Below are 24,908 nucleotides of genomic sequence, written 5' to 3'. Positions count from 1 at the left end.
ATATATATATATATATATATATATATATTTCTGATGGTCTTAGGAGCCCCTTTGGCAAAGAAGGCTGAAGATCTCTCCACCTGTCCATAGCTTCCTTTTTGGAAACAGAGAGCAAACCCTCCCACCAAAAGCCCCCCTCTGCTGTGATTGGCCAGCCTCTCAGCCAAGGGGAGGGCTGTTTCTGTGACTCCAAGCAAGGAGGGGAGAGCAGGTGTGCTTGGCACATGGAAAACATGATGCCCTTGTGTGTGCAAGGGAGAGCATGTGAGATTGGAGGGAGTCCCTTTGAGGCATGGTGGAGTCCAGAATGCTCTTTGATTGCAGGTGAACTATAAATCCCTGCAACTACAACTCCCAAATGTTGAGGTCTATTTTCCCCCAACTCCACCAGTCTTGACATTTGGGCATATTGAGTATCCGTGCCAAGTTTGGTTCAAATCTATCATGTTTGGAGTCACAGTGCTCTCTGTGAATGCTGTGGATGGAGAAGATCTGGATTTCCATCAAGTTCCCCCATGACCTTCTTGCAAGCGAACTAGTCCAATGTGAGCCAGGAAAGGCTACTATGAGGTGGATCTGTCATTGGTTGAGCGATCAAACCCAAAAGGTGCTTCTCCCCAATGGATCCTCTTCTTCATCCTGGAAAGAAGTGACGAGTGGAGTGCCATCAAGAGGGGTTGGTCCTGGGTTTGGTCAGGATCGTTGTCAATGACTTGGATGAAGGTTTAGAGCAGTGTTTCTCAACCTGGGGATTGGGACCCCCGGGGTGGAAGCAAGGGAGGTGTCAGAGGGGTCACCAAAGACCATGGTCATGGAGATTCTGTGTGGGAAGTTTGGCCCAATTCTATTGTTGGTGGGGTTCAGAATGCTCTTTGATTGCAGGTGAACTATAAATCCCTGCAACTACAACTCCTGAATGTCAAGGTCTATTTTCCCCAAACCCCACCAGTGTTGACATTTGGGCATATTGAGTATCCGTGCCAATTTTGGTCCAGATCTATCATTGTTTGAATTCACAGTGCTCTCTGGATGTAGGTGAACTACAACTCCGAAACTCAGGGTCAATGCCCAACAAATGCTGCTAGTATTTTCTGTTGGTCATGGTTGTAGGACTTCTGCGTGGGAAGTTTGACTCAATTCTATTGCCGGTGGGGTTCAGAATGCTTTTTGATTGTAGGTGAACTATAAATCCCAGCAACCATAAGTCCCAAATGTCAAGGTCTATTTTCTCCAAACTCCACCAATGTTCACATTTATCCATATTGAGTATCTGTGCCAAGTTTGGTCCAGATCTATCATTGTTTGATTCCACAATGCTCTCTGGTTGTAGGTGAACTACAACTCCAGAACTTATAGTTCACCTACAATCAAAAAGTATTCTGAACTCAACCAACAATGGAATTGAACCAGTCTTGGCACACAGATTTCCCATGACCAACAGAAAATACTGGAACTGTTTGGTGGGCATTGACCTTGAGTTCTGGAGTTGTAGTTCACCTACATCCAGAGGGCACTGTGGACTCAAACAATGATGGATCAGGACCAAATTTCGCACGAATACTCAATATGCCCAAATGTGAACAGTGGTGGAGTTTGAGGGAAATAGACCTTGACATTTGGGAGTTGTAGTTGCTGGGATTTATAGTTCACTTACAATCAAAGAGCATTCTGAACCCCACAATGATAGAACTGGGCCAAACTTCCCACACAGAACCCCCATGAGCAACAGAAAATACTGTGTATTCTGATGGTCTTTGGTGATCCCTCTGACACTCCCTCGTGACCCCCTCAGGGGTCCCCACCCCCAGGTTGAGAAATGCTGTTCTATAGCATAGACGCAACCCAAGGTTTACTTTTCTATCACTGAAAGCTTTAGTGTTGTCACACTTTCGGTTTCAAAGAAGGGCTCCTAAACAGGTCAGCAACATCACAAAGAGTACTTTTTGCCGTTCCACATTACATTCAGCAGCAAACACTCTTTGTAGGTGTCAGGGTTTTGAAAACTGAGGTGTGCATTAGATTTGGTGCATTAGATTTGGTGGTGCCTTCAACTCGAGTCAATACGGGTAAATCAACCTCCCTTGAGCTGCTCTGGTGTCATGGGAGTTGTTGTTCTTTAAGCCTTCTCTGCCCAAGAGTGCCGGCACCTCGCCAAACGACATTTTGCCGCTCTTTGTTGCTATGACGTTGACAGGTTTGCGAGACCTGAGCAGGGCTCTCAATGTCAAGGTGACATCCACCGCCCAAAGTTCATGCAATTTGACACCACTTGTAACTGCCAGGGCTCAATGCTACGGAAGCCTGGGATTTGCAGTTTGGTGAGGCATCAGCCTTCTTTGGCAAAGAGGGTTTGTAAAACTCTCCAACTCCCAGGCTTGCATCACATGCAGACAAACTATATTTATTTCCTGTTGTTCATTTGTAAATTGCGTAAGTTTGGCACACTGGACTGATCATTGGACCACACTGGGTTCCAATCCTAGTTATGACCCTGGCTGAGTCACACACTCTCAGCCTCAAAAGAATAGGGTTGCCTTAAGTTGGAAACAAATGCAACCATATCCCTTTATAGATGCTAATACATTGCAGAAGTGAGCTAATGAGTAGTTTGGATGCTGGATTACTCTGGGTTCAGATCCCATCTTGGCTGAGTCACACACTCTCAGCCTCAAAAATAGGGTTGTCGTCATAAGTTGGAAATAAATATGACCGTATGTATTGTTGAAGGCTTTCATGGCTGGAATCACTGGGTTGTTGTAGGGGTTTTTTGGGGTTGCCATCAATTTGAAACAAATACAATCACATCCCTTTTTAGAGACACTTATAAATTGGAAACAAACACAGTCATATCCATTTTAGAGACACTTGTAAATAGTATACGCAAGCCAACACAGTGTAGTAATTTGAATGCTGGATTACTCTGGGTTCAGATCCATTCTTGGCTGAGTCACACACTCTCAGCCTCAAAAATAGGGTTGTCGTCATAAGTTGGAAATAAATACGACTGTATGTATTGTTGAAGGCTTTCATGGCCGGAATCACTAGGTTGTTGTAGGGTTTTTTTGGGCTATATGGCCATGTGGCCAAAGAGTGTGTCCAATTCTGGGCACCACAATTCAAGAGAGATATTGACAAGCTGGAATGTGTCCAGAGGAGGGCGACTAAAATGATCAAGGGTCTGGAGAACAAGCCCTATGAGGAGCGGCTTAAGGAGCTGGGCATGTTTAGCCTGAAGAAGAGAAGGCTGAGAGGAGACATGATAGCCATGCATAAATATGTGAGAGGAAGCCACAGGGAGGAGGAGGGAGCAAGCTTGTTTTCTGCTTCCTTGGAGACTAGGACGCAATGGAACAATGGCTTCAAACTACAAGAGAGGAGATTCCATCTGAACATGAGGAAGAACTTCCTGACTGTGAGAGCCGTTCAGCAGTGGAACTCTCTGCCCCGGAGTGTGGTGGAAACTCCTTCTTTGGAAGCTTTTAAACAGAGGCTGGATGGCCATCTGTCAGGGGTGGTTTGAATGCAATATTCCTGCTTCTTGGCAGAATGGGGTTGGACTGGATGGCCCAGGAGGTCTCTTCCAACTCTTTGATTCTAGGATTCTATGATTCTAAGGCCCTCGTTTTGGATGCCTCTCCAGCTTAATGAATCCCTCCCGGTGTTTTTCCTCTTCCTTTCTTAATATCGAAGCGAGACCTTGCATTTTTAATGCCCCGGCTTTACTCGCTCGGCCGGCGACGTCCTTATTATTAAGGGAAGGGAAGGGGAGCGTCATTCACGCTCTCCGAATCGCCCTGACTGCGGAGCGGGGATGTCGCTTCCCATTAGGGACCGGCCTCCCTGCCATCCAGGCAGAAGGATTCTCGAAAAAAGGAAAGGGAAAGACACAACAGGGAAGGATGCCGCAAACAAACAACAATGACAACGACATCCCTCCCGAACGAACGAACGAACGGCCGCGGTGAACGTCTTGCTCCGAAAGCCCAACTTGTCGGTTTCCTTCTCCGAATCTTTCGTTCAGAGCTGGAATTGTCTGGCAAAAACTTGCCCGGAGCTTTTCCTCTTTTTTCTCTCTTTCTTTTGTACTGGGATGCGGAGGGACATAATTACGGTCTATTTTTAAAACCCGTCCTCGGAGTTAAGGACACGTCGTTTCGTGGTCCGTGGCATGTGCCGCCTTGCATTGGGCTGGATGGCTCCCAAACTGGCATCACGTGGGTTCGGGAAAGAGACAGAGAGAGAGAGAGAACGGCGCGTTTGCATTGTCGGATTAATGCAGTTTGACACCTCTTCAATTGCCGTCGCCCAAGGCGATGGCATGCTGGGAGTTGTAGTTTGCTCTCTTTCAGGCAGAAAAGACCTTGGGAATCTGAGACTCCCAGAACGACATCACGTTGAACCGTAGCTGTGAATTTGAGAGATAATAACTCCCAGGACTCCGCTGCATTGAACCACGGTTGTGAACTTGGGGAAACTACAACTCCCAGGACCCCCATCCCATTGAATCATGGCTGTGAACTTGGGAAACTACAACTCCCAGGACTCTCATCACATCCATCCATTTTCTGTGAACTTGGGAAACTACAACTCCCAGGACTCCCATCACATCCATCCATTTTCTGTGAACTTGGGAAACTACAACTCCCAGGACCCCATCTAATTGAACTACAACTGTGAACTTGGAAAACTACAACTCCCAATACCCCATCTCATCAAACCATGGCTGTGAACTTGCAGAAATGATAAGTCCCAGGGCTCCCATCTCATTGATCAGTTTTCTGTGAACTTGGGAAACTACAACTCCCAGGACCCCATTGTAGTGAACCAATTTCTGTGAACTTGGGAAACTACAACTCCCAGGACCCCATTGCAGTGAACCAGTTTCTGTGAACTTGGGAAACTACAACTCCCAGGACCCCATTGTAGTGAACCAATTTCTGTGAACTTGGGAAAGAACAACTCCCACAACCCCCATTGCATTAAACTATGGTTGTGAACTTGGGAAACTGCAACTCTCAGGACCCCATTGCATCAAACCATGGCTGTGAACCAATTTCTGTGAACTTTGGAAATGGCAACTCCCAGGACACCATCACATTGAACCAATGCTGTGATCTTGGGAAACTACCACTCCCAGGACTTCACTGCATTGAACCATGGCTGTGATCTTGGGAAACTACCACTCCCAGGACCCCATCGCATCAAATCATGGCTGTGAACTTTGGAAATGGCAACTCCCAGGACCCCATCACATCAAATTATGGCTGTGAACTTGGGAAACAGTAACTCCCAGGACTCCCATTGCATTGAACCAATGCTGTGATCTTGGGAAACTACAACTTACTTCCAGGACTTCATTGCATTGAACCATGGCTGTGAACATGGGAAACTACAACTTCCACATTGAACCATGGCTGTGAAAATTGGTGCCCACTGTCTTAGCCTCAGAGGAAAGGAATCATGGTTGGAAGGGACCCTTAGAGGCCATCCAGTCCACCCCCTTTCTGCCATGTAGGCAGAATCCACAATTCAAACCATCCTGACAGATGTCCACGCAGCCTCTGAATCTTAGAATTGTCAGAGAGCCCAAGGGCCATCCAGTTGCACCATATTTCTGCCAATTAGGAATCCACAACCAAAGCTCTCCTGACAGATGGCCAGCTTTAAAGACCTCTAGAGAAGGACGGAGACTCCACCGGACTCTCAGGCAGTCGGATGATTTACGGTTGCCAAATGCCAGCAAGGCAGTGTGTGTTTCTCTCTGCAGATTTTGGGAATGGGAGGCCAGAGGATGGCCAGGTGTGTGCTGGCTCTTGGTGTGACCTCTGCTTTTCTTTTCTCTCGTCACTCCTCACTCGTTTCTCTTCTTTCCTGCTTCCTTCCCTTCTGCTTAACTGGCTTGGCTGGGCAGGAGGGTGCGGATGGATGGATGGAGGGATGGGAAAGGGAGCGGCCGGAGAATGGAGACGGTGACCGAGTTCAAGCTTGCCAGCCGGAGAGTTTATTTTGGAGCGTGCTTTAATTGAAGGCTGTCTTTCTAAATCGTCTGCCGTGACCACCTACGCTGGAAAACAAATTGCAAAACGCAGTTATCCCTACGTGCCAATTTTTGGGCATTAACAGGGGGCGGTGTGGCTTGAAGGCTATGGAGTCTTGGGAGTTGTAGTTTGCCCTCGTTGGCAGACCTTGCAAAGCTACAACTCCCATTGCATTCAGCCATGGCAGTGCCAATTTTTGTGCATTAACGGGGGCGGTGTGGCTTGAAGGCTATGGAGTCTTGGGAGTTGTAGTTTGCCCTCGTTGGCAGACCTTGCAAAGCTACAACTCCCATTGCATTCAGCCATGGCAGTGCCAATTTTTGTGCATTAATGGGGGCGGCGTGGCTTGAAGGCTGTGGAGTCTTGGGAGTTGTAGTTTGCCCTCGTTGGCAGACCTTGCAAAACTACAACTCCCGTTGCATTCAGCCATGGCAGTGCCAATTTTTGTGCATTAACGGGGGCGGCGTGGCTTGAAGGCTGTGGAGTCTTGGGAGTTGTAGTTTGCCCTCGTTGGCAGACCTTGCAAAGCTACAACTCCTATTGCATTCAGCCATGGCAGTGCCAATTTTTGTGCATTAACGGGGGCGGCGTGACTTGAAGGCTGTGGAGTCTTGGGAGTTGTAGTTTGCCCTCATTGGCAGACCTTGCAAAGCTACAACTCCCATTGCATTCAGCCATGGCAGTGCCAATTTTTGTGCATTGATGGAGGCGGCGTGGTTTGAAGGCTATGGAGTCTTGGGAGTTGTAGTTTGCCCTCGTTGGCAGACCTTGCAAAACTACAACTCCCGTTGCATTCAGCCATGGCAGTGCCAATTTTTGTGCATTAACGGGGGCGGCGTGGCTTGAAGGCTGTGGAGTCTTGGGAGTTGTAGTTTGCCCTCGTTGGCAGACCTTGCAAAGCTACAACTCCTATTGCATTCAGCCATGGCAGTGCCAATTTTTGTGCATTAACGGGGGCGGCGTGACTTGAAGGCTGTGGAGTCTTGGGAGTTGTAGTTTGCCCTCATTGGCAGACCTTGCAAAGCTACAACTCCCATTGCATTCAGCCATGGCAGTGCCAATTTTTGTGCATTGATGGAGGCGGCGTGGTTTGAAGGCTATGGAGTCTTGGGAGTTGTAGTTTGCCCTCGTTGGCAGACCTTGCAAAACTACAACTCCCATTGCATTCCAGCAGGGCTCAGTGACATTCATTCAAGGAACTCTGGAAGTTGTAGTTTTACTGTGTGCCCTTAGTAAAACTACAACTCCCAGGATTCCTTGCCATGGAGCCATAGCACTTTCACGTGTTTCCAAACTGTCCACATCGTAGTAAAACTACAACTCAGAGCATTGGGCCAGGGCAGCTTAAGTGGTGCCAAGCTGTATTCTTCACTCTGGACGTGCCCTTAGTAAAACTACAACTCCCAGGATTCCTTGCCATGGAGCCATGGCACTTTCACGTGTTTCCAAACTGTCCGCATCGTAGTAAAACTACAACTCAGAGCATTGGGCCAGGGCAGTTTAAGTGGTGCCAAGCTTTATTCTTCACTCTGGCCGTGCCCTTAGTAAAACTACAACTCCCAGGATTCCTTGCCATTGGGCCAGGGCAGTTTAAGTGGTGCCAAGCTGTATTCTTCACTGTAGACATGCCCTTAGTAAAACTACAATTCCCAGGATTCCTTGTTGAATGGGAATTCCATGGCTGTTTCACATGTTTCTAAACCACACATCATAGACACCACCCTTAGTAAAACTACAATACCTAGGCTCTCATAGCATTTGGCCAGCATAGTTTAAGTGGTGCCAAGCTGCATTCTCCATTGTAGACATGCCCTTCGTAAAACTACAACTCCCAGGATTCCATACTGTTGAACCTAAGACTACAACTCCCAGAAATACCATTGTGCCTAAGACTACAACGCCCTGGATCCCATACTGTTGAGCCTAAGACTACAGCTCCCAGGATTCCATACTATTGAGCCCAAAACTACAACTCCCAGGATCCCATACTATTAAGCCTAAATTGACAGCTCTCAGGATTCCATGCTGTTGAGTCTAAGACTACAACTCCCAGGATTCCATACTACTGAGTCTAAAACTACAAGTCCCAGGATCCCATACCATTGAGCCTAAAACTACAACTCCCAGGATCCCATACCATTGAGCCTAAAACTACAACTCCCAGAATCCCATACTATTGAGGCTAAGACTACAACTCCCATGTTTCCATAGTATTGAGCCCAAAACTACAACTCCCATGTTTCCATACTATTGAGCCTAAGACTACAATTCCCAGGATTCCATACTGTTGAGCCCAAAACTACAACTCCCAGGATCCCATACTGTTGAGCCTAAGACTACAACTCCCAGGATCCCATACTGTTGAGGCTAAGACTACAACTCCCAGGTTTCCATAGTATTGAGCCCAAAACTACAACTCCCGGATCCCATGCTGTTGAGCCTAAGACTACAACTCTCAGGATCCCATACCGTTGAGCCCAAAACTGCAACTCCCAGGATCCCATACTGTTGAGTCTAAGACTACAACTCCCAGGTTTCCATAGTATAGAGCCCAAAACTACAATTCTCACGATTACATAGTATTGAGCCCAAAACTACAACTCCCAGGATTCCATACTATTGAGCCAAAACTACAACTCCCAGGATCCCATACCGTTGAGCCTAAGACTACAACTCCCAGAATATCATACTGTTGAGGCTAAGACTACAACTCTCAGGTTTCCATAGTATTGAGCCCAAAACTACAACTCCCAGGATCCTATACTATTGAGCCCAAAACTACAATTCCCAGGATCCCATACTGTTGAGCCCAAAACCACAACTCCCAGGATCCCATACTATTGAGCCTAAAACTACAACTCCCAGGATGCCTTACTACTGAGCCATAGCAGTTCAGGTGTATCCAACTGCATTCGTTCTCCAGTGCCCATTCACTTTTAGTAAAACTACAACTCCCAGGATTCCCAACTGCATTTGTTCTCTGGTATAGAATTCCTCTTCGTGCAAGTTGCATTGCCTTGCTTTCTTATGTCGTCATCTCTTTAAGTCTGAGGCTGCCAAAAGGCCAGACTGGGTCAGAAACCTTGCATTCGTTGCACATCTGGGATGGAAACCCGAACAGATGCCCGGCCAATTGCTGACCATCTGGATGGCTTTGGCCACTCTGACCATAGAACGGATTCAACTTTATCTATCTTCCGCTGACATTGTCCCTATTGCCATGAAGACATGAAGCCATCTCTCCGAAACCAGACTCTAAAGTGAGCATCCGCACTGTGGAGTTAATGCAGTTCGGCACCACTTGAACCGCCATGGGGATTCTGGGAGTGAGAGTCCTCTGTCTCCCGCTCCCCATAAAAAGGCAACCTACGGTCTGTATTGGCTGCATCTGGCTTCTTTCTCTTCTTGACCTCGTTCTGGGCCCTTTTCGCTGGGCTTTGAAGCGCCGCTTCCAAGGCAAACAGGAAGCCAGCTGTTTTGCAAGAGAACACACACAAAAAAAGCATTTTTAACATTATTGTGAAAAAGTCAAAAAGACGTTTGGAGCGCCGGCAAGTTAACCTCTGAGCTTACCGTTGCCTCTCTTCTCGCAGGTGTTTCCAGACCTCTCCAAAGTTCAGCACATTTCGTGCCGGCAGAAGGCGCTTCCTTTCTTTTCCGGTGTCTCTTCTTCCGGAAAAAATTCCCAGAATTGGGTTTGTAATGGCAAAGAATCCACGTCCAATTCTCTTACTAATTTTTGCAGATGTTGATGTCTTTATTGAGGTCTTTGGCACATCGGCTTCCCTTTCCCAAAACACACCCAAATTGGAGATTGGGATTTTGTGGGAACCGGAATCGAACTAGAATGGAATCATCTAATCAAAAAGTTGGAAGAGACCTCCTGGGCCATCCAGTCCAACCCCATTCTGCCAAGAAGCAGGATTATTGCATTAAAATCACCCCTGACAGATGGCCATCCAGCCTCTGCTTAAAAGCTTCCAAAGAAGGAGCCTCCACCACACTCCGGGGCAGAGAGTTCCACTGCTGAACGGCTCTCAGCAGTGGAACTCTTTGGCCTGCATCAATAGGAGCATAGTGTCTAGATCTAGGGAAGTAATGCTACCCCTCTATTCTGTTTTGGTTAGACCACATCTGGAATATTGTGTCCAGTTCTGGGCACCACAATTCAAGAGAGATATTGACAAGCTGGAATGTGTCCAGAGGAGGGCGACTGAAATGATCAAGGGTCTGGAGAACAAGCCCTATGAGGAGCGGCTTAAGGAGCGGCTTAAGGAGCTGGGCATGTTTAACCTGAAGAAGAGAAGGCTGAAAGGAGATATGATAGCCATGAATAAATATGAGAAGGGGATATGTCATAGGGAGGGTGACTAAATGATCAAGGGTCTGGAGAACAAGCCCTATGAGGAGCGGCTTAAGGAGCGGCTTAAGGAGCTGGGCATGTTTAACCTGAAGAAGAGAAGGCTGAGAGGAGATATGATAGCCATGAATAAGTATGAGAAAGGGATATGTCATAGGGAGGGTGACTAAATGATCAAGGGTCTGGAGAACAAGCCCTATGAGGAGCGGCTTAAGGAGCTGGGCATGTTCAGCCTGAAGAAGAGAAGGCTGAGAGGAGATATGATAGCCATGAATAAATATGAGAAGGGGATATGTCATAGGGAGGGTGACTAAATGATCAAGGGTCTGAAGAACAAGCCCTATGAGGAGCGGCTTAAGGAGCTGGGCATGTTCAGCCTGAAGAAGAGAAGGCTGAGAGGATATATGATAGCCATGAATAAATATGAGAAGGGGATATGTCATAGGGAGGGTGACTAAATGATCAAGGGTCTGGAGAACAAGCCCTATGAGGAGCGGCTTAAGGAGCTGGGCATGTTTAGCCTGAAGAAGAGAAGGCTGAGAGGAAATATGATAGCCATGTATAAATATGTGAGAGGAAGCCACAGGGAGGAGGAGGGAGCAAGCTTCCTTTCTGCTTCCTTGGAGACTAGGACGCAAGGGAACAATGGCTTCAAACTACAAGAAAGGAGATTCCATCTGAACATGAGGAAGAAGTTCCTGACTGTGAGAGTTGTTCAGCAGTGGAACTCTCTGCCCTGGAGTGTGGTGGAGGCTCCTTCTTTGGAGGCTTTTAAGCAGAGGCTGGATGGCCATCTGTCAGGGGTGATTTGAATGCAATATTCCTGCTTCTTGGCAGAATGGGGTTGGACTGGATGGCCCAGGAGGTCTCTTCCAACTCTTGGATTCTATTCTATGATTCTAAGAAGGAGCCTCCACCACACTCCGGGGCAGAGAGTTCCACCGCTGAACGGCTCTCACAGTCAGGTTCTGTCACAGCTATGGTGTTGCTGCTTTGAAGTTGGGGCTGACCTCAAGTATCCAAACCCCTTTTACGGAAGCTGCGCCTCGTTGAGAAAAATCATACAATCAACAGAAGACAAACTCTCTTCCAATAAAGAAAAGTTTATGCAATAGCCACAAATAACAGTTTCAATTCATCGATCCCAATATTCCAGCGAACCTTCCTTGAGCTTTTACAGAAATCTATTCCTCTTGCTCTTGCTTTCTTCACAGTCTCTCATCTCATCATCGTCTCCATTCTCTATTCTCTTCTCTTAATTTGTAGTACCTAAGCTTTCACAGCTTAGGCCGAAAGCGTGGAGGAGCTGAGAAGTCTTCTCATCAAGGTGAAAGAAGAAAGCGCAAAAGCCGGGTTGCAGCTAAACATCAAAAAAACCAAGATTATGGCAACAAGAATGATTGACAACTGGAAAATAGAGGGAGAAAATGTGGAGGCCGTGACAGGGTTTGTGTTTCTAGGCGCAAAGATGAGTGCAGACGCAGACTGTGGCCAGGAAATCAGAAGACGCTTCCTTCTTGGGAGGAGAGCAAGGACCAGTCTCGATCAAATAGTGAAGAGTAGAGACATCAGACTGGCAACCAAGATCCATTGCCTAGTCAAAGCCATGGTCTTCCCTGTAGTAGTAACCTACGGATGTGAGAGCTGGACCTGAGGGAAGGCTGAGCGAAGGAAGAGAGATGCTTTTGAGCTGTGGTGTTGGAGGAAAGTGCTGAGAGTGCCTTGGACGGCGAGAAGATCCAACCAGTCCATCCTCCAGGAAAGAAAGCCCGACTGCTCATTGGAGGGAAGGAGACTAGAGGGAAAGCGGAAGTCCTTTGAATGCCACATCATGAGGAGACAGGAAAGCCTGGAGAAGGGAATGATGTTGGGGAAAGGGGAAGGCAAAAGGAAGAGGGGCTGACCAAGGGCAAGGTGGATGGATGGCATCCTTGAAGGGACTGGACTGACCTTGAAGGAGCTGGGGGTGGTGACGGCCGACAGGGAGCTCTGGCGTGGGCTGGTCCATGAGGTCACGAAGAGTCGGAGACGTCTGAACGAATGAACAACAACAACAAGCTTTCACAGGTGGCTTGACTTGCTGGCCATACAATGACTGGACATGATTCTTACAATCACTTACCCATTTTTCACTTAAGAAATGATCTAAACAATATAAAACTCTGACAGGTTCTTCCTCGTGTTCAGGTGGAATCTCCTCTCTTGTAGTTTGAAGCCATGGCTCCATTGCGTCCTAGTCTCCAGGGAAGCAGAAAACAAGCTTGCTCCCTCCTCCTCCCTGTGGCTTCCTCTCACATATTGATACATGGCTATCATCATATCTCCTCTCAGCCTTCTCTTCTTTAGGCTAAACATGCCCAGCTCCTTCAGCCGCTCCTCATAGGGCTTGTTCTCCAGACCCTTGATCTGCTTCCTCCTCCCTGTGGCTTCCTCTCACATATTTATACATGGCTATCATATCTCCTCTCAGCCTTCTCTTCTTCAGGCTAAACATGCCCAGCTCCTTAAGCCGCTCCTCATAGGGCTTGTTCTCCAGACCCTTGATCATTTTAGTCTGCCTCCTCTGGACACTTTCCAGCTTGTCAACATCTCTCTTCAATTGTGGTGCCCAGAATTGGACACAATATTCCAGATGTGGTCCAACCAAAGCAGAATAGAGCATGAGGAGCATGACTTCCCTAGATCTAGACACTAGGCTCCTCTTGATGCAGGCCAAAATCCCATTGGCTTTTTTTGCCGCCACATCACATTCCTGGCTCATGTTCACCTTCCTGTCCACGAGGACTCCAAGATCTTTTCCACACGTACTGCTCTCGAGCCAGGCCTCATCATCCCCCATTCTGTCTCTTTGCCTTTCATTTTTTTCTGCCAAAGTGGAGTCTCTTGCATTTGTCCCTGTTGAACTTCATTTTGTTAGTTTTGGCCACTCATCTCTCCAATCTGTCAAGAATTAAATTAAAGCAGGTTCTTGGCTTTCCTTGACATCTTCTGCCAGGGCATCATGTTTTCACCCCTGACAGATGGCTGGATGGCCATCTGTCAGGGGTGATTTGAATGCAATATTCCTGCTTCTTGGCAGAATGGGGTTGGACTGGATGGCCCAGGAGGTCTCTTCCAACTCTTTGATTCTAGGATTCTATGATTCTAAGAAGGAGCCTCCACCACACTCCTGGGCAGAGAGTTCCACTGCTGAACAGCTCTCACAGTCTCTTCCAACTCTTTGATTCTATGATTCTAAGAAGGAGCCTCCACCACACTCCGGGGCAGAGAGTTCCACTGCTGAACAGCTCTCACAGTCTCTTCCAACTCTTTGATTCTATTATTCTCCTTCAACTGCTTGTTTGACTTGTAAGGGTCCTCTGCCCCCAGATTATTATTATTTTAAGTTGTAACTGACCTCGAGTTATGGGGCACAACTCAATCGAAACACATCAACAAGCAATAATGGGGAGCTTTGGGGGACGGTGACGTCATTTGGGTCCTGGGAGTGAACCGTGTGAACTAAACCGCCGAGGGTTTGGCCGTGGTCAGTGCCACGGCTGGGAAATTCCCCGCCTGCCGCTGGCCACCGCTTTGCAACAAAAGCCCTCTAATGCGCCCCATTGTTTGGGTGGCGGTGTCAGGCGGGCAAAGCTGCTGCGCTGGCGGCTTTTGTCAGCCGGAGCTTTCTCTCCTGCCCCACATTCCCCCGGCAAAATGGAGCTTGAAATCCCAAGTTAATGTCACTTGAACCGCAGTGAGATCATGGGAGTTGTAGTTTCCCAAGGTCTGTAGCCTTCCTTGGGTGCGTGGAAAGCTTGTTGCAGAATAAGTGATACAGTACGTGCATGTGTGCATCTAGTGCAGTTGGACTTCGCTTTAACTGCATGCAGTGGCTCCATGCAATGAGATAATGAATTATAGTTTCCTAAGGTCCATAGCCTTCTCTGGGTGCGTGGAAAGCTTGTTGCAGAATAAGTGACATAATACATACATGCATGGATCCAATATATTACAATACATGCATGCATGCATCCAGTGCAGTTGGACATCATTTTAACTCCATGCCAAGGCTCCACAGTTTTGACTGCATGCAATGGCTCCATTCAATGAGATGGTGAGAGTTGTAGTTTTCCAAGATCCATAGCCTTCCCTGGGTGCGTGGAAAGCTTGTTGCAGGGTAAGTGATATAATACATGCATGCATGCACCCAGTGCAGTTGGACACCATTTTAACTCCATGCCAAAGCTCCACAGCTTTGACTGCATGCAATGGCTCCATGCAATGAGGTGGTGAGAGTTGTAGTTTCCCAAGGTCCATAGCCTTCCCTGGGTGCGTGGAAAGCTTGTTGCAGAGTAAGTGATATAATACATGCATGCATGGTTCCAATGCAGTTGCACACCATTTTAACTCCATGCCATGGCTCCATGCAAATACATGGTGAGAGTTGGAGTTTCCCAAGGTCCATAGTCTTCTCTGGGGCATGGAAAGCTTGTTGCAAAATAGTGATATATATGTACATGTGTGCATCTAATGCAGTTGGACACAGCTTTGACTGCATGCAATGGCTCCATGCAACGAGATGGTGAGAGTTGTAGTTTTCCAAGGTCCATAGCCTTCCCTGGGTGCATGGAAAGCTTCTTGGGGAATAAGTAATATAATACATACGTATCCATACGTATCTAATACAGTTGGACATCTCTTTAACTGCATGCCATGGCTCCATACAATGAGATAATGAATTATAGTTTTCTAAGGTCCATAGCCTTCTCTGGGTGCATGGAAAGCTTGTTGCAGAGTAAGTGATATAATACATACATACATGGATCCAATGCAGTTGGACACCATTTTAACTCTATGCCATGGCTCCATGCAAATACATGGTGAGAGTTGGAGTTTCCCAAGGTCCATAGTCTTCTCTGAGTGCGTGGAAAGCTTGTTGCAGAATAAGTAATATAATACATACGTGTCCATCTAATACAGTTGGACATCTCTTTAATTGCATGCCATGGCTCCATACAATGAGATAATGAATTATAGTTTTCTAAGGTCCATAGCCTTCTCTGGGTGCATGGAAAGCTTGTTGCAGAATAAGTGATACAATACATGCATGCATGGATCCAATGCAGTTGGACACCATTTTAACTCCATGCCATGGCTCCATGCAAATACATGGTGAGAGTTGGAGTTTCCCAAGGTCCATAGTCTTCTCTGGGGCATGGAAAGCTTGTTGCAAAATAGTGATATATATGTACATGTGTGCATCTAATGCAGTTGGACACAGCTTTGACTGCATGCAATGGCTCCATGCAACGAGATAGTGAGAGTTGTAGTTTTCCAAGGTCCATAGCCTTCCCTGGGTGCATGGAAAGCTTCTTGGGGAATAAGTAATATAATACATACGTATCCATACGTATCTAATACAGTTGGACATCTCTTTAACTGCATGCCATGGCTCCATGCAACGAGATGGTGAGAGTTGTAGTTTTCCAAGGTCCATAGCCTTCTCTGGGTGCGTGGAAAGCTTGTTGCAGAGTAAGTGATATAATACATACATGCATGGATCCAATGCAGTTAGACACCATTTTAACTCCATGCCAAGGCTCTATGCAATTACATGGTGAGTGTTGTAGTTTCCCAAGGTCCATAGCCTTCCCTGGGTGCGTGGAAAGCTTGTTGCAGAATAAGTGATATAATGCATACATGCATGGATCCAATGCAGTTGGACACCATTTTAACCATGCCATGGCTCCATGTAAAGACATGGTGGGAGTTGTAGTTTCCCAAGGACCATAGCCTTCCCTGGGTGCGTGGAAAGCTTGTTGCAGAATAAGTAATATAATACATACGTGTCCATCTAATACAGTTAGACATCTCTTTAATTGCATGCCATGGCTCCATACAATGAGATAATGAATTATAGTTTTCTAAGGTCCATAGCCTTCTCTGGGTGCATGGAAAACTTGTTGTAGAATAAGTGATATAATACATACATGCATGGATCCAGTGCAGTTGGACACCATTTTAACTACATGCCATGGCTCCATGCAAAGACATGGTGAGAGTTGTAGTTTCCCAAGGTCCATAGCCTTCCCTGAGTGCGTGGAAAGCTTGTTGCAGAATATGTAATATAATACGTACATGCCCATCTAATACAGTTGGACGTGGCATCTACACTATGGAATAAATGCAGTTTGACCCTCCTGCTAATTGCAGTGTCTCAGTTCTATAGGAACATTGGGAAATATAGTTTCACAAGGTCTTCGGCCTTGTCTGGGTGCATCTACACTGTGGAATGAATGCAGTTTGACCCTCCTGTTAATTGCAATGTCTCAGTTCTATAGGAACATTAGGAGTTATAGTTTCCCAAGGCCTCTGCCTTTCTCTGGGTGCATCTACACTGGGGAATGAATGTAGTTCGACCCTCCTGTTAATTGCCATGTCTCAGTACTATGGAAACATTGGGAGTTATAGTTTCCTAAGGTCTGAGAGTTATAGTTTCCCAAGGTCTCTGGACTTCTCTGAGTGCATCTACACTGTGGAATGAATGCAGTTCTACCCTCCTGTTAATTGTAATGTCCCAGTGCTATAGAAAACTTGGGAGTTGTAGTTTCCCAAGGTCTCTCCCCTTCTCTGGGTGCATCTACACTGTGGGATGAATGCAGTTCGACTCTCCTGCTAATTGCCATGTCACAGTGCTATTGTAATCTTGGGATGTATAGTTTCACAAGGTCTTTGGCCTTCTCTGAGTGCATCTACACTGTGGAATAAATGCAGTTCGACCCTCCTGCTAATTGCCATGTCACAGTGTTATAGAAACACTGGGAGTTATAGTTTCCCAAGGTCTCTGCCCTTCTCTGGGTGCATCTACACTGTGAAATGAATGCAGTTCTACCCTCCTGTTAATTGCAATGTCCCAATGCTATAGAAAGCTTGGGAGTTATAGTTTCACAAGGTCTCTGCTCTTCTCTGGATGCATCTACACTGTGGGGATGTATAGTTTCAAAAGGTCTTTGGTCTTCTCTGAGTGCATCTACCTGTGGAATGAATGCAGTTCGACTCTCCTATTAATTGCTATGTCTCAGTACTATAGAAACATTGGGAGTTATAGTTCCTCAAGGTCTGGGAGTTATCGTTTCCCAAGGTCTCTGGCCTTCTCTGGGTGCATCTACACTGTGGGATGAATGCAGTTCAACCCTCCTGTTAATTGCAATGTCTCAGTTCTGTAAAAACATTGGGAATTATAGTTTCTCAAGATCTCTGGTTGCATCTACACTGTGGGATGAATTCTCTGGCTCAGTGTTACATGATCCTGGGAGTTACAGTTCCCCAAGGACTTTGGCTTTTTCTGAGTGCATGTGCATGGTAGAATGAATGTACTTTGACCCTCCTTTAACTTCTAGAGAAACCCAACCTCCCTTTGCGCTGGACTTGGAAGAAATAGAACCACTTGTGCGCATAGCAAGGTTTTGCCAAGTACGGAACAGCTGAGCTGCGCCAGTGTTTCCGCACCTGAGCGTACCTCCCGCCTTCTTACCTTTTTCTTGTCTTGCCTTTGGGATGGATGCCATTTTCTCGTGTTTGCACGATGGCCAGGGGACTTGCAGAGGTGGTTGTTTTGCAAATGCGGTTGTGCCCTCAATCGCACAAGTTGTCGAACAAGATGTAACACTACGTCTCCCCGCTGTAGGCCAGAAAACGCAGGAGAGGTTGCCAGAAGTACATGCAAAGGCTGGAGTCATAGAACCATAGTGTTGGAAGAGGCCTCTAAAAGCCATCTAGTCCAACCCCCTTCTGCTTTCATGCATTCAAAGCACCCCCCACAGATGGCCATGCAGCCTTGCTCAATTCTGGAGAAATCACCCCAAAGTCGCGGATCTGCATTATTACATAAATGCTGTTTGGCACCCCTTGATCTACCTATGGGATGCAGGGAGTTGTAGTTTCCCAAGCAGAGGATCTACACTGTTGCATGAATGCTGTTTGGCACGCCTTGAACTGTGTATGGAATGGCGCAGGTTGTAGTTTGGCGCTCTTTTGGTAGAGAAGGCTTATGACCTTGGGAAACTACAACTCCCAGGATCCTACAGTCAAGATATGGCCTTTCATAGTATCAAGCTGCATTCATTCTGCAGTGGATGTGCAACCCTAGATTGCTTATATTTATATACTAGCCACCCCCTGCCACGCATTGCTGTGGCCCAGTCTGTGTATTGTGTTTTGTGTGTGTATATATTTATTTATTTATTATTTATTTAAAAGTTTTGTATACGGGCCTTCTCACCTCTCTTGAGGGACTCAGACCGGTTTCCAACCATAAAATCACATACAATCAATACAACATCATAATACATATTACAGTAAAACATTAAAACAGTAATTACATTCAATAACTACAATGGTCAGTCGTCACACTAAAATCGTTGTGTGTGTTTGCGTGTGTATGTATGTGGGTGTGGGGGTGTATATATATATGTGTGTGTGTGGGTGTATATATATATGTGTGTGTATATATTTGTGTATTTGTGTGTTTATATGTGTGCATGTATATGTCCATGTGTATCTATGTGTGTATGTATGTGTGTATATGTGTATATTTGTGTGTGTTTGTGCATGTGTGTGTGTGTATATATATATATATATATATATATATATATACACACACACGTGTGTCCATATTGTGTATATGTGTGTGCTTGTTTATATGCATATTTGTGTGTATATATGTATGTATATGTATATGTGTATGCATGTGGATATGTATATATGTATGTGTGCATGTATATGTCCATGTGCATATATGTGTGTATGTATATGCATGTGTGTATATGCGTATATTGGTGTGTGTTTGTGCATGCATATATATATATATATATATGTATGTCCATATTGTGTATATGTGTGTGCTTGTCTATATGCATATTTGTGTGTATATATGTATGTATGATATGTATATGTGTATGCATGTGGATATATATATATATATATATATATATATATATTGGTGTGTGTGTGTGTGCATGTATATGTCCATGTGCATATATGTGTGTATGTATATGCATGTGTGTATATGCATATATTGGTGTGTGTTTGTGCATATATATATATATATATATATATATGTATGTCCATATTGTGTGTATGTGTATGCTTGTCTATATGCATATATGTGTGTATGATATGTATATGTGTATGCATGTGGATATATATGTGTGTGTGTGCGCATGTACATGTCCATGTGCATATATGTATGTATATGCATGTGTGTATATGCGTATATTGGTGTGTGTTTGTGCATGTATGTCCATATTGTGTATATGTGTGTACTTGTCTATATGCATATTTGTATGTATGTATGTATGTATGTGGATATGTATGTGTGCATGCGGCTATGTATATATATGTGTGTGTGCATGCGCATATATGTGTGCATGTATATGTATGTGTATATGCGTATATTTGTGTGTGTTTGTGCATATATATTTGTGTTTGTATGAATGTGTGCATGTGCATATGTATATGAGTGTATGTGTATATGTATATATGGTGTATTTTTGGGTTTTTTACATCTGTTCTGCTGGGGTTTTGTGTGTGTGCATTTGTGTATGTGTGTTTATGGGTGATGGACACTCGTGGGACTGTTGGGTGTCTTGTGTCCAAATTTGGTGTCAATTCGTCCAGTGGTTTTTGAGTTGTGTCAATCCCACAAACATTACATTTATATATATATATACGCATACATACATACATACATACATACACACACACACATACATATATACATATATAATTTATATATTTTTGCACGCAATGCGTGTCTGCAGCTGGGCATCTGAGGATGCAACTTGCCCCTTGCAAAACGCTTGCAGAATCGCCTACTCCATAATCCCACGGACATATTATTAGGAAGACTTAAATCCGGCCAGGTAAATCTGTTCATAAACGTAATGCGCGGCGCACACCTAAGCTGCGCAGCATTAGAGGAGCATTATAAACCCGAGACCTCGTTGTTTATCAAGCAAACCTATATGTTTTGCGTCCGGCCGTGACCCCGAGGAGACCCCCCGCTCGTGAGCCTCGCTCTCCACCGGGAAGGATGATGGGTCAGCATGATCGACCGACTTACCGTCCGGATTATAGGGATAATCATATATGCGCCGCGCTCGGAGCAGTGTAAATACTCAGCGCTTCTATTATTAATATGGATGCCGCCCTCCTTGGAAAGGAGTGCGCTGAATAATTCAAGGCCCGGCCCGTTCTCTCGCGTTTTTTGCTCTGGTTGCCCATTGGGTTTCCATGCCTGAGCGAGGATTCGAACCCAGGACTCCCAGTCGACTTTCTTCTTCTCCTTCTTCCTCTTCCTCTCCTCCTTCTGCTTCCTCTTCTCCTTTTACATTCCCTGCTTTCTTTCCTCTCCTCTTTCTCCCTACTTCTGCTTCTTCCTCTCCCCCATCCTCGTCTTCTTTTGCTTCTTCTCCTTCTCAATTTCCTTCTTCTTTTCATTTTCCTCTCTTCTTTCCACTTCCTCTCCATTTCCTGCTTTCTTTCCTCTCCTCTTTCTCCCTCCTTCTGCTTCTTCCTCTCCCCCATCCTCATCTTCTTTTGCCTCTTCTCCTCCTACATTTCCTGCTTTCTTTCCTCTCCTCTTTCTCCCTCCTTCTGCTTCTTCCTCTCCCCCATCCTCATCTTCTTTTGCCTCTTCTCATTCTCCATCTCCTTCTTCTTCTTTTCATTTTCCTCTCTTCTTTCCTCTCCTCTTTCTCCCTCCTTCTGCTTCTTCCTCTCCCCCATCCTCGTCTTCTTTTGCTTCCTCTCCTTCTCCATCCCATCTTCTTCTTTCCATTTTAATCTCTTCTTTCTACTTCCTCTTCCTCTCCATTTCCTGCTTTCTTTCATCTCCTCTTTCTCCCTCCTTCTGCTTCTTCCTCTCCTCCATCCTCATCTTCTTTTGCCTCTTCTCCTTCTACATTTCCTGCTTTCTTTCCTCTTTCTCCCTCCTTCTGCTTCCTCCTCTCCCCCATCCTCATCTCCTTTTGCTTCTTCTCCATTTCCTTCTACTTCTTTTCATTTTCCTCTCTTTTTTCCACTTCCTCTCCATTTCCTGCTTTCTTTCCTCTCCTCTTTCTCCCTCCTTCTGCTTCTTCCTCTCCCCCATCCTCGTCTTTTGCCTCTTCTCCATTTCCTTCTGCTTCCTTTCATTTTCCTCTCTTCTTTCCACTTCCTTCTCCTCTCCATTTCCTGCTTTCTTTCTTCTCCTCTTTCTCCCTCCTTCTGCTTCTTCCTCTCCCCCATCCTCGTCTTTTGCTTCTTCTCAATTTCCTTCTACTTCTTTTCATTTTCCTCTCTTCTTTCCACTCCCTCTTCCTCTCCATTTCCTTCTTTCTTTCCTCTTTCACCCACTTCTTCTTCTCCATCTCCTTCTGCTTCTTTTCTTTTTCCTCTCTTCTTTCCAGTTCTTCTTCCTCTCCATTTCCTGCTTTCTTTCCTCTCCTCTTTCTCCCTCCTTCTGCTTCTTCCTGTCCCCCATCCTCATCTTCTTTTGCTTCTTCTCCTTCTCAATTTCCTTTTTCTTCTTTTCATTTTCCTCTCTTCTTTCCACTTCTTCTTCCTCTCCATTTCCTGCTTTCTTTCCTCTCCTCTTTCTCCCTCCTCCTGCTTCTTCCTCTCCCCCATCCTCGTCTTCTTTTGCTTCTTCTCCATCTCCTTCTTCTTCTTTTCACTTTCCTCTCTTCTTTCCACTTCCTCTTGCTCTCCATTTCCTGCTTTCTTTCCTCTCCTCTTTCTCCCTCCTTCTGCTTCTTCCTCTCCCCCATCCTCGTCGTCTTTTGCCTCTTCTCCATTTCCTTCTGCTTCTTTTTGTTTTCCTCTCTTCTTTCCATTTCCTCTTTCTCTCCATTTCCTGCTTTCTTTCCTCTTTCACCCAATTCCTCTTCTCAATCTCTTTCTGCTTCTTTTATTTTTCCTCTTCTCCTTCCACTTCTCAATTTCCTGCTTTTTTTCTCCCACTTCCTCTTCTCCATCTCCATTTCCTTCTGCTTCCTTTCCTCTCCTCCTTCTTCAATATCATTCTGTTATCTCTCCTCCTTTTCCTCCTCCTTCTTCCTTTCCTTTCCACCTCTTCCTTTTCTTCCTTCCTTCCTTCCTCCCCTTTTTCCAATGTCCTTGTTTCCTCTTCTCCTTTTTCTCCTTTCACTCCATGTTTCTACTACTTCTCCTTTCTCTCCTTTCTCTTCTTCCACTCCCTTTTACTTCTTCTTCTCCATCTCCTCCTGTTTCCTCTCCTCCTTCTGCTTCCTCTTCTCTTCCTCCCTCTGCTTCTGCTTCCGTACCTCTCCCTTTCTCCAGTCTCCCTTTTCTCCTTCCTCTCCTCCTTCCGCTTCTTTTCCTCCTCCTCTATCTCCTGCTTTCTTTCCTATTTCCCTTTCTCCAATCTCTTTCTGTTTCCACTTTCTCCTTCCTCTTCTCCATCTCCCTCTGCTTCCTTTCCTTTCTCCTTTCACGTCTTCTCCTTCTGCTTCCTCTCCTTCTTTCTCTCCTTCATCGCCTCTTTCCCTTCCTCCTTCCTCCTCTTCTTCCTCCAGCTCTTCCTTCTCCTTCTTCTTTTCCTTCTTATATTAGGTTGCCAAAGCAGAATAATTTAAGCACTTTAAAAATAATTAAAAATTTGCAGTGTGGACTATTTTTCTGGGTTTGATTATTCTCGGATTAGATTGAGAGGCCTTCAGGACTTCCAGTGTCATCATTCTGTGTCTAGCTTCCAGCAGGACTTGATCATAGGGTGCGTCTACACTGCAGAATTAATGCAGTTTGGCACCACTTGGGTTGCCCTGGCTCGGTGCTATGGGATCCTGGGCGTTGTATATTGCGCTCTTTGACCTTGTCAAGTGTATCATCTTCATCAGCTATCACTACAACTCTCTTGATTCCCAAGCCTTGAGCCGTGGCAATTCAAGTGGTGCCAAACCGGATTAAGCCAACAGTGTAGATGCACCCAGAGTCGACTTGGGGAGAGGGTGACTCATGGAAGAGAGTGCCTGAGCATAGCTACAAATTGGGCTGCTTGTTCCTCGGGGAAGCATGCATTTTTGCCGTTTAGCTGCTGAGCAGAACGGGCGCAAAGGTGCGCATTAAATGGAGCAGGGCCTAATGCGCCATTGTATCCCAGAGAGCCCCCAAAAGCTGGCGCTAAAACTCCCCGGCGTTCCCTCCTCTCTTCTGGGTTTCTGCGCATTTTGTCCTTGGCGTCACGGAAGTGTGCCGGATCCTCTGGAGGCCGGGAACGGCGGTACTTTGCAAACTGCGCGCTCTCCTCCTTTTACTTATTCATGGCTCGCCTGTCGGAAACGATCCTTCATCTGGATTTGCAAAAGGCTCCTGCGATGCAAACCTGAACCTGACAGTTTTGGAGAAGTGTGTGTGTGGGGGGGGGGGGGGAGGCATTTTAACTCGGGATGCACCTACACTGTGGAATTGATGCACTTTGAATGCCATGGCTTAATGCTCTGGCACACTGGGAGTGGGAGCTTTGCAAGCTTCCCCAGGATGCATCTATACGGTTGCATTAATGCACTTTGGTATAATTTTGCAATCCTTCTCTAAACGCATTTATACTATTGTATTCATGCACTTTGGTATACTTTTGCAAGCCTTCTCTAGGTGCATCTATACTGTTGTATTCATGCACTTTGGTGTAATTTTGCAATCCTTCTCTAGGTGCATCTATACTATGGTATTGATGTACTTTGGTATAATTTTGCAATCCTTCTCTAAATGCATCTATACTATTGTATTCATGCACTTTGGTATACTTTTGCAATCCTTCTCTAAATGCATCTATACTGTTGTATTGATGCACTTTGGTATACTCTTGCAATCCTTTTCTAAATGCATCTATACTGTTGTATTCATGCACTTTGTTATAATTTTGCAATCCTTCTCTAGGTGCATCTGTGCTGTTGCATTAATGCACTTTGGTATAATTTTGCAATCCTTCTCTAGATGCATCTATACTGTTGCATTAATGCACTTTGGTGTAATTTTGCAATCCTTCTCTAGATGCATCTATACTGTTGTATTCATGCACTTTGTTATAATTTTGCAATCCTTCTCTAGATGCATCTATACTGTTGCATTAATGCACTTTGGTATAATTTTGCAATCCTTCTCTAGATGCATCTATACTGTTGCATTAATGCACTTTGGTATACTTTTGCAATCCTTTTCTAAATGCATCTATACTGTTGTATTCATGCACTTTGGTATAATTTTGCAATCCTTCTCTAGGTGCATCTGTGCTGTTGCATTAATGCACTTTGGTATAATTTTGCAAGCCTTCTCTAGATGCATCTATACTATTATATTAATGCACTTTGATATTGCTGTAGTCTTGCAAGCCTTCTCTAGATGCGTCTATATTGTTGTATTCATGCACTGTGGTATAATTTTGCAATCCTTCTCTAGATGCATCTATACTGCTGTATTCATGCACTTTGGTACACTTTTGCAAGTCTTCTCTAGATGCATCTATTGAT

General features: G+C 45.5%; 1 protein-coding gene across 3 annotated transcripts in view; it reads left to right on the top strand.

Moving 5' to 3' along the window:
• LOC137095010 (nectin-2-like) overlaps positions 1 to 24,908 on the top strand; it is a 152,287-nt gene that overhangs the window by 55,568 nt on the left and 71,811 nt on the right. The gene's annotated exons all lie outside the window — the stretch shown is intronic.

The sequence above is a fragment of the Anolis sagrei genome, chromosome X (assembly GCF_037176765.1).
Source record: "Anolis sagrei isolate rAnoSag1 chromosome X, rAnoSag1.mat, whole genome shotgun sequence".
Classification (NCBI taxonomy): Eukaryota; Metazoa; Chordata; class Lepidosauria; order Squamata; family Dactyloidae; genus Anolis; species Anolis sagrei.
Note: the sequence above shows the minus strand (reverse complement) of the source record. Positions and strands in the feature narration are given on the sequence as shown.